This window comes from Triticum urartu, chromosome 6A, assembly GCF_056163025.1.
Source record: "Triticum urartu cultivar PI428250 chromosome 6A, HENAU_Tu73, whole genome shotgun sequence".
Classification (NCBI taxonomy): domain Eukaryota; kingdom Viridiplantae; phylum Streptophyta; class Magnoliopsida; order Poales; family Poaceae; genus Triticum; species Triticum urartu.
The window spans coordinates 561736556-561747119 of NC_141878.1; positions in this window are offsets into that span (position 1 = coordinate 561736556).

A 10564-nucleotide genomic window follows, 5' to 3' on the forward strand; every position below is an offset into this window, starting at 1 on the left:
TTGTCACCGGCATGACACCATGATCTCCATCATCATGATCTCCATCATCGTGTCTCCATGAAGTTGTCACGTCATCTATTACTTCTACTACTACAGCTAACGGTTAGCAATAAAGTGAAGTAATTACATGATGTTTATGTTGACACGCAGGTCATAAATAAATTAAGACAACTCCTATGGCTCCTGCCGGTTGTCATACTCATCGACATGCAAGTCGTGATTCCTATTACAATAACATGATTAATCTCATACATCACATATATCATTCATCACATCCTTTGGCCATATCACATCACATAGCATACCCTGGAAAAACAAGTTAGACGTCCTCTAATTGTTGTTTGCATGTTTTTACGTGGCTGCTATGGGTTTCTAGCAAGAACGTTTCTTACCTACGCAAAGAACACAACGTGATATGCCAATTGCTATTTACCCTTCATAAGGACCCTTTTCATCGAATCCGATCCGACTAAAGTGGGAGAGACAGACACCCGCTAGCCACCTTATGCAACTAGTGCATGTCAGTCGGTGGAACCAGTCTCACGTAAGAGTACGTGTAAGGTCGGTCCGGGCCGCTTCATCCCACGATGGCGCCGAATCAAGATAAGACTAGTAACGGCAAGCATATTGAACAAAATCAATGCCCACAACTACTTTGTGTTCTACTCGTGCATAGAAACTACGCATAGACCTAGCTCATGATGCCACTGTTGGGTAACGTAGCATAAATTCAAAATTTTCCTACGTGTCACCAAGATCAATCTATGGAGTCATCTAGCAACGAGGGAGGATTGGATCTACATACCCTTGTAGATCGCGCGCGGAAGCGTTCAAGAGAACGGGGTTGATGGAGTCGTACTCGTCGTGATCCAAATCACCGATGATCCTAGCGCTGAACGGACGGCACCTCCGCGTTCAACACACGCACGGAGCAGCGACGTCTCCTCCTTCTTGATCCAGCAAGGGGGAAGGAGAGGTTGATGGAGATCCAACAACACGACGGCGTGGTGGTGGAAGTAGCGGGATTCCAACAGGGCTTCGCTAAGCGCTGCGGGAGGAGGGAGATGTGTCACGGGAGGGAGATGGAGGCGCGAGGCCTTAGGTATTGGTTGCTCCTCCTTTTCACCACTATATATAGGGCCAAGGGAGAGGGGGGAGGCTCAGCCCTTGCCCCTTCCTCCAAGGAAGGGTGCGGCCAACGGGGGGAGGAGTCCATCCTCCCCAAGGCACCTCGGAGGTGCCTTCCCCTTTTAAGACTCTCCCCTTTTTCTCTTCTCTTGGCGCATGGGCCTCTTGGGGCTGGTGCCCTTGGCCCATATAGGCCAAGGTGGAACCCCTACAGCCCATGTGGCCCCCCGGGGCAGGTGGCCCCACCCGGTGGACCCCCGGGACCCTTCCGGTGGTCCCGGTACAATACCGATGACCCCGAAACTTGTCCCGATGGCCGAAATAGCACTTCCTATATATAATTCTTTACCTCCGGACCATTCTGGAACTCCTCGTGACGTCCGGGATATCATCCGGGACTCCGAACAACATTCGGGTTACCGCATACTAATATCTCTATAACCCTAGCGTCACCGAACCTTAAGTGTGTAGACCCTACGGGTTCGGGAGACATGCAGACATGACCGAGACGTTCTCCGGTCAATAACCAACAGCGGGATCTGGATACCCATGTTGGCTCCCACATGTTCCACGATGATCTCATCGGATGAACCACGATGTCAAGGACTTAATCAATCCCGTATACAATTCCCTTTGTCTAGCGGTATGATACTTGCCCGAGATTCGATCGTCGGTATCCCGATACCTTGTTCAACCTCGTTACCGGCAAGTCTCTTTACTCGTTTCGTAACACATCATCCCGTGATCAACTCCTTGATCACATTGTGCACATTATGATGATGTCCTACTGAGTGGGCCCAGAGATACCTCTCCGTTTACATGGAGTGACAAATCCCAGTCTCGATTCGTGCCAACCCAACAGATACTTTCGGAGATACCTGTAGTGTACCTTTATAGCCACCCAGTTACGTTGTGACGTTTGGCACACCCAAAGCATTCCTACGGTATCCGGGAGTTGCACAATCTCATGGTCTAAGGAAATGATACTTGACATTAGAAAAGCTTTAGCATACGAACTACACGATCTAGTGCTATGCTTAGGATTGGGTCTTGTCCATCACATCATTCTCCTAATGATGTGATCCCGCTATCAACGACATCCAATGTCCATGGTCAGGAAACCGTAACCATCTATTGATCAAAGAGCTAGTCAACTAGAGGCTTACTAGGGACATGGTGTTGTCTATGTATCCACACATGTATCTGAGTTTCCTATCAATACAATTCTAGCATGGATAATAAACGATTATCATGAACAAGGAAATATAATAATAACCAATTTATTATTGCCTCTAGGGCATATTTCCAACAGTGGCACCGCGGGATTGGTCCGGGCACGGTGGAGGACATGTCCGGCGGCGGCGGGGGCGATTTCTAGGGTTTGGATTGCGGGAATTTCGGAGGGAGACATATATTTATAAGTAGAGGGAGTTTGGAGTGTCCAAATGAGGTGTAGTTTTCGCCCACACGATCGTGGTCTGACAACGGAGGGCATGGAAGTGGTTTAGATGTGTTGTTGGGCTGTTTAGGATGGGTGTTGGGCTGCAACACAAAAGAGGCCATTGCGGTTACCCGGTTAACCGTTGGAGCATCAAACGGACTCCAAATGGAACGAAATTTGACAGGTGGCCTACCGGTGATGTACAAAGGCCACTTGGCAAATCTCAGTCCATTCCGAGAACGTTTAACACCCGCTCATGAAAGGAGACAAGAGGGGTGCGCCGGTGCAAGTAGGAGTGTCAGATTGCAAAATGGACAACGGGGAAAATGCCCGAACGCATGAGACGGACCCGAATGCAAATGCGATGCACATGATGACATGATATGAAATGCATGACATGAACAAAATGCAAAAAAATACAAAACCCAAACACGAAGGGAATAACATATCGCATCTCCGGAAAAGGCAAGAGTTGGAGTTACGAATATGGAAAGTTGTATCGAGGGTGTTACATACTCCCTCCATCTAGGTGTTAAGTCATCTTACAGAAATTGGATATTCCCAAAATGTTGAGGCGTCGTCCATTAACTTCGCAACTCAATTCCCTCCCGGCCTCATTGCTAGCGAGCGTTGTTACTTAGGGTGCGTTTGGATCCTTAGCAAGAATAGCTTATAGCATAGCCGGGCAAGGTTAGGCGTTTGGAACTGTTAAAATATGTTAGCTTTTGTGGGCAGCTAGCTTGGGTGGCCTAGAAAAACCTTGCTAGCTCAGGAGAGCCAGATCGGCTCCCTTCCAACGGCAAACTTCGCGTAGTAGTAACATAGACTAGTAACATATGCATGTTACTAGTCCAAGTTACTCACCACTATGACCGGCCTAAGCAATGTAACCAAACGCTCCTTACTCTGCCTTGTTATCTCCCCCGGAAACCCAATGCATGGAGCGCAACTATGCGTTGATCAGTCAAGAAATCAAAGTCGGCATGCATGCGAGTTAATACGTGGCCCTGGATGGTAGCTAAAACGACATCTCTTAGTTGTTTGGATTAATTGTTGCGTTTAGAGACAGAAATCAGGGCTTTGATTGGAGGAATGACTGGTCAAGTTTCTCCTTCTCCTCCAATCTGCTTGCACCTTGGTCCTGCTGCACCTTCTAACATGACTTATTACACCTAGACGGAGGGAGTCGTACGAGATACGGTGGCACACTAACTAAGGTCGAATACAAGTGCCCTAAATTGTGTGCATGTTATAATAAGGATTCACTTAAAATATTACGTGAGTGAACAGAGGGATCAATTGGACAGTGTTCCCGAGCAGTAGCGAGATGTGTGAGGTAAGATACACCGCTGGCGCTTTTAATTTTTCTTATTAATTTTTTTGTTTTACCCTCTGGCTGGTGGGACCCAACGTACTATGTGGAGAGAGGTAAGGTGACTACGGCTGCATTATTTCTGCACCACTGTGGATAGTCTTACCAGCAAAGCCATATGACACGATTATGATTTAAATCCCAATGACTCCCACAAAAAAACACGGCATGCTTGTCACACGAATGCAAGAATGTATAAAAGGTTATTTTCCTCTCGTTGAACATAACTGGAGGGTTGTGTAGCTGGTTAGCCTGTTCGCTCATCAAACTTGAGGTCTCAGGTTCATTAACTACACTTGAGCATAATTCGTGCCAGGAGGATTCTTTGATTGCTCAAAATGGACGGATACGAAGGTATATGATCACCTGCAGCCTCGGCGCTTGTTTTCTAGGGTTTGCACTCTTCACACTCTCTCGAGTATATATATACACGCTGGAGCCTCAGCGCTTGTAGTTGCTCTCTTCACACTCTCTCACCCTCTCCAGATCTAAACAAGACTTCGTTGGCCTCTCTCTCTCCCCTCACTGCTGGTCTGCTTGTAGTTGCTCTCTTCACACTCTCTCACCCTCTCCAGATCTAAAAAATACTTCGTTGGCCTCTCTCTGTCCCCTCACTGCTGGTCAAAGAGCCGACAGGATCCGTCCGCTGGGAAGGGAAGGAGGCTTAACACTGTCGCCATCGACGAGGGAGGGAATCCACTACCGGCGCAGCTGTTCACTTTCACCCAGCGGCGGCGCGGGAGGGCCTCCAACCCCTTCCTCTTCGCCGTCGTACATAGTGTGGTTCGAACGGCCTTCAGTCGCCCACCGAACCACACCCCAAGAACCTTAAGGTATACTCCCTCCTTTCCGGTTTATAAGGCTTATTTCAACTTTTTTGTTTTTCCAATTTAGAGGGCTCGTCTCCATCTCATTTTTAGTTTCCAATGCGCATTAAATCGTTGCATGCAACAATTAAAGAGGAACACATCAATGCATGTAATGTTCCTACTCATCCAGGGGCCAAGCATGCATGCACTGAAATTAATCCAAATTAATGCATGAGTTTAATTGGGGTAGTTTTATAAAGTACAAGATACATTCCTCCACTCACAAAATACCTTGGTAGATGAGATTTGAGATTTGAGCCTTATAAACCGGAAAGGAGGGAGTAATTTACTTATTCCACATGCATTGCTCTAGCTGCATGTGGGCTTTTTCTGCTTCTGCACTCGAATCTAGGTGTTGGATCAAACAGGAAAGTAGTGGGGAAAGTTGTATACCATGAATCTAGGATGTGTTTCAAAGAGGAAAGGAATGGGGGAAAGTAGTGGGAAAAGTTGTATATCATGAATCTAGGACGTGGTTCAAAAAGGAAAGGAACGGGGAAAATAGTGGGGAAAGTTGTATCGCATGAATCTAGACGTGGTTCAAAGAGGAAAGGAATGGGGGAAAGTAGTGGGGAAAGTTGTTGTAACGCCCTTGATGCGGCTATATCTCCCACGTGTCGAAGCACGACTTAGAGGCATAACCGCATTGAAAGCAATGTCGCAAGTGAGGTAATCTTCACAACAACCCATGTAATACAATAAGGGAATAAGAGTAACATAGTTGGCTAACACTCGCCATGTCACACAAATACATAAATAAGTCATTACATTCATCCAATACACTCAGGGTCCGACTACGGAACCAAAATAAAGATCAACCGCCAAATGCGACAAAGTCCCCGATCGCCCCAACTGGGCACCACTACTGATCATCTGGGAAAGACACGTAGTAACAACGAGAGTGTTCATCGAACTCCCACTTGAGCTCGGTCATATCATATGGAGCGGTATCGTCGGTCCCTGCATCTGGTTTTGAAAGTAATCTATGAGTCACGGGGACTCAGCAATCTCACACCCTCGCGATCAAGACTATTTAAGCTTATAGGTAAGGCAAAGGTATGAGGTGGAACTGCAGCAAGCGACTAGCATATATGGTGGCTAACATATTCGCAAAAGAGAGCGAGAAGAGAAGGCAAAAGCACGGTCGAACAACTATGATCAAGAAGTGATCCTAGAACAACCTACGTCAAGCATTACTCCAACACCGTGTTCACTTCCCGGACTCCGCCGAGAAGAGACCATCACGGTTACACACGCGGTTGGTACATTTTAATTAAGTTAAGTTTCAGGTTATCTACAACCGAACATTAACAAATTCCCATCTGCCCATAACCGCGGGCACGACTTTCGAAAGTTCAAATCCCTGTAGGGGAGTCCCAACTTAGCCCATCACAAGCTCTCACGGTCAACGAAGGATATTCCTTCTCCCAAGACAATCCGATCAGACTCGGCATCCCGGTTACAAGACATCCTCGACAATGGTAAAACAAGTCCAGCAAGACCACCCGCTGTGCCGACAAATCCCGATAGGAGCTGCACATATCTCGTTCTCAGGGCACACCGGATAAGCTAAGCGTACGGGAGCCAACGTAACCCAAGTTGCCAAGGGACGACCCCGCACGGTGCTCTGGGTTGGACCAACACTTAGAGAAGCACTGGCCTGGGGGTTTAAAATAAAGATGACCCTTGAGTCCGCGAAACCCAAGGGAAAAAGGCTAGGTGGCGAATGGTAAAAGCAATGTTGGGCCTTGCTGGAGGAGTTTTATTCAAGGCGAACTGTCAAGGGGTTCCCATTATAACCCAACCGTGTAAGGAACGCAAAATCCGGGAACATAACACCGATATGACGGAAACTAGGGCGGCAAGGGTGGAACAAAACACCAGGCATAAGGCCGAGCCTTCCACCCTTTACCAAGTATATAGGTGCATTAAGATAAACAAGATAATATGGTGATATATATCGCAACAATAAACAAGTTCCAACAAGGAACGATCTCCAATCTTCACCTGCAACTAGCAACGCTATAAGAGGGGCTGAGCAAAGCGGTAACATAGCCAAACAACGGTTTGCTAGGACAAGGTGGGTTAGAGGATTGACATGGCAATTGGGAGGCATTATAAGCAAGTGGTAGGTAACGTAGCATAGGCATAGCAAAAGAGCGAGCATCTAGCAAGCAAAGATAGAAGTGATTTCGAGGGTATGGTCATCTTGCCTGCAAAGTTCTCAGAGTTGCCTTGATCCTCGTAAGCGTACTCAACGGGCTCCTCGTTCATGTACTTGTCTCCTGGCTCTACCCAAACAAGAACAACAAGCAAAAGGGAACACAATCAACCACGTGCAATGCTCAAGCAACATGATGCAAACATGGTATGATATGCGGGATGCGATATGTGATGCATATGCAAGATTTGGAAAAGAATGATTGAACCTGGCCTCAACTTGGAAATCCAAGAGTGCCACTGGAAAGAGGAGTTGATTTTGGTAGAAATCGATATAAAGATCACCGGAATCGGATGCACGGTTTGGAAATGACAACCAAAACAAATATGTCAGTGGTCTGCGATAAACAGCAAGTAGCCATCTAAATGCATCAAAATAAATATGCTACAGCACTCAAACATAGCAACAAAATACATGGCAGGGATCCACTCATGATGCTTGACAAAAGATGAACACTGAGCTACGGCTAATTCACTCATTAACAGGTTCAAACAAGCATGATAAAAGTGCAAAAGATAATAGGTTTCAGACTTAGTGAAATTATCAGCATATCAGGCATTTATCATCAGGAAGCAAAGTTTAGAGCATGATAACTACATGCTACAGGAACATATCATGGCAAAGCAAGGCATGGCATGAAGCTACTCTAAGAATATAACAAAAGTCCATTAGTGACCATGAGCCAAAAGGGATCAGAAAATACAATTGCAAGCATGTGAACATAGCAAAAACATAAACAGATTCAGACTTAGTGCAAAACTGGAGCATGCAAAACAGATTAACAAGTAGGCATGTTTACGAGCTCGATGCACTCACTACAAAGCATTACATGACAAACTAAGAATACATCCATCAAGAAGACATAACATAGAATCTAGACATGGCAAGAACAACAACATAGCATGCACGGATCAGTAGCAACAACCTCGGCAAAATTGCTAAACCTGTTAACAATCTGTCAGGAACATTTTATAGCAAAAGTAGAGCTCGATTGACTCAAGCTAGGGTGCTCCATAAATGCAAAGAAAGACATGTATGGATAGAGCACCACAATATTAACAAAACATCCTTACTGATCATCCTCAAAAGAGGCACAGATCACTAGGAAACAACATGAACATATGGCATAAAAATAAAGACATGGCAAGGACTTAGAATAATCCTAAGTCCCTGAAGCAGCATCGTTGAGTAAGCTACTATGCATGCTTGTGCTAGTCACCACATAGATCACAAAAATACATGGCATACACCTTTGTAAAGATGGCATGGCATTCTACAAAACACATGTAGAGCTCACGATCATAGCATGCACACATTAATCATGGCAAAAATGACAAAATGCCATTTGCTGAAACAGATCTAGAATAATCCTCACATAGCCCTCTTCCAACAGCATTACGAGCATCAAGATGAGCTCAAATGAAAATTATGCAATGAGATGAAATGATGTACTCGTCGAGACGAACATTTTGATATGCTACACGCACGAATCATAGCTAAGGATGCAGAGTTATGGCATGTCAAAGTATGCATAAAATTACTGGGAGGAGGCAAAAGTCAACCCGAGAATTAGGGTTTACTATAGCGGTTTCAGACCTGGATCGCGGCGCGGAAGCCGAGGTTCGCCGGCGCTGGAGTTCCTGTTCGCCGGTGGACGAGGTGGCCGGAGCTCGTATCCGCGGTGGCCGGCCGGAGGAGGACGAGGACGGAGAGGAGGCGAATGGCGGCGGGATCCGGGCGGCGCGGCGCTAGGGCGGCGGGGAAGCTCGCCGGAGTGGGGCGGCGTGGCTCGCCGGAGCTAGGCGGAGGTCGCCGGACGGCGGTGGCCGGCGATGGTGGCGAAGGGCGGCGTCGGGCGCGGCGCTGACCCGCGGCGGCGGAGGGAGTGGGCCGCGGGGGCCTGAGTCGGGCTCGGCGGGCCACGTGGCGGGGACGGCCAGCAGTGCCACGTGGCAGCCTGCCACTGGTGCGGGGCGGCGGCGCGATGTGTCCGGCTGGAAAGGGACACGTCCGTCGGCGGCGCGAGCGGATCTAGGGTTTTAGGGGTGTTTTGACCTGGAATTTTTGGAGGAGGGGCTATTTATAGAGGTAGAGGGAGCTAGGAAGCTCCAAATGAGGTGCGGTTTGCGGCCACGCAATCGTGATCGAACAGCCTAGGTGATGGGAGAGGTTTAGTGGGTTTTGGGCCACTTTGGAGGGGTGTTGGGCTGCAACACACACGAGGCCTTTTCGGTCCCTCAGTTAACCTTTGGAGTATCAAACGAAATCCAAATGGCACGAAACTTGACAGGCGGTCTACCGGTAGTAAACCAAGGCCGCATGACAAGTCTCGTTCCAATTCGAAAACGTTTAACCCCCACACACGAAAAGAGGTAGAAAGGACCATCGGAGGACATAGGAGCGCCGGAATGCAAAACGGACAACGGGGAAAATGCTCGGATGCATGAGACGAACACGTATGCAAATGCAATGCACGTGATGAAATGATATGAGATGCATGACAAGGACAAAACACACGGAGACAAAAACCTGAGAACGAGGAAATATATAACTTAGTGCCGGAAACGGCAAGAGTTGGAGTACAAAAAGGTAAATTACATCCGGGGTGTTACTGTTGTATAGCATAAATCTAGGACGTGGTTCAAAGAGGAAAGGAAGGGGGAAAAGTACTAGTATAGACTGGCTATCCAGCACCTACGTTGGTCGAAAATGGAAAATAATGACAAACACAGTACACACATCTGTAACGAACTGATCTTTTGTTTTGGGGGACAAGGCTGTAGAGTTTGAGCAGGACTAGATTTGTTGCGCTCACATAGGGAAGGTGTCTAAAGATAACAAAACTAGGACCAACACAAATATGCTCTTTAGTTGTATGTTCTTTGTTGCAACAGACTGTGCATCACCCTAGTACATCGGTAGATGCACATGGTGCCGGTGCATCCACTGTCCCGTGCAACTCTTTAGCTGTTGTTAATCTAAGGCCTTGTTTGGTTAAAAACTCCCTAGTCCCTACCTGCTTGGTTCCAGGGATTAAACATGGAGTAGATGTTATTAAATGACATGCTAAAAGACCATGTTAACCCTAGTAATGAACTAATAGAGACAAGGTGCGATGTGTGGCAGGGTCTTCTTTCTTTAGTCCCAAATACCCACTTTTAGTCCCTAAAAGTCACTTCTGTTTGGTTTATATGGGACTAACACGGAGTTTTTTTAGCCCCTCCACCAAAATATCCCTGTAAAAAAACACCCTCTAATAATGCCGCTGGAAAATTGATGCAATGCCACAGTTAAAAGCAAATTAATGTTTAACGAATTTAATTATTAATATAATCTCTCTGTTAATATTAATCAATGCCACCATTTGAGAAATGCTACTGTCTTGCTTTCTTTCCCATTTAGATAGGTAGATGCTTCTTTTTGTTGGCTTCTGTGTCATCCACCGTTATTCACCACTAATTGTTTCCTTTGCACCTCTGTGTAAACAGGGTTATCTACTTCACCTTGTTGCCATTGTGACCTTTTGTTGCACT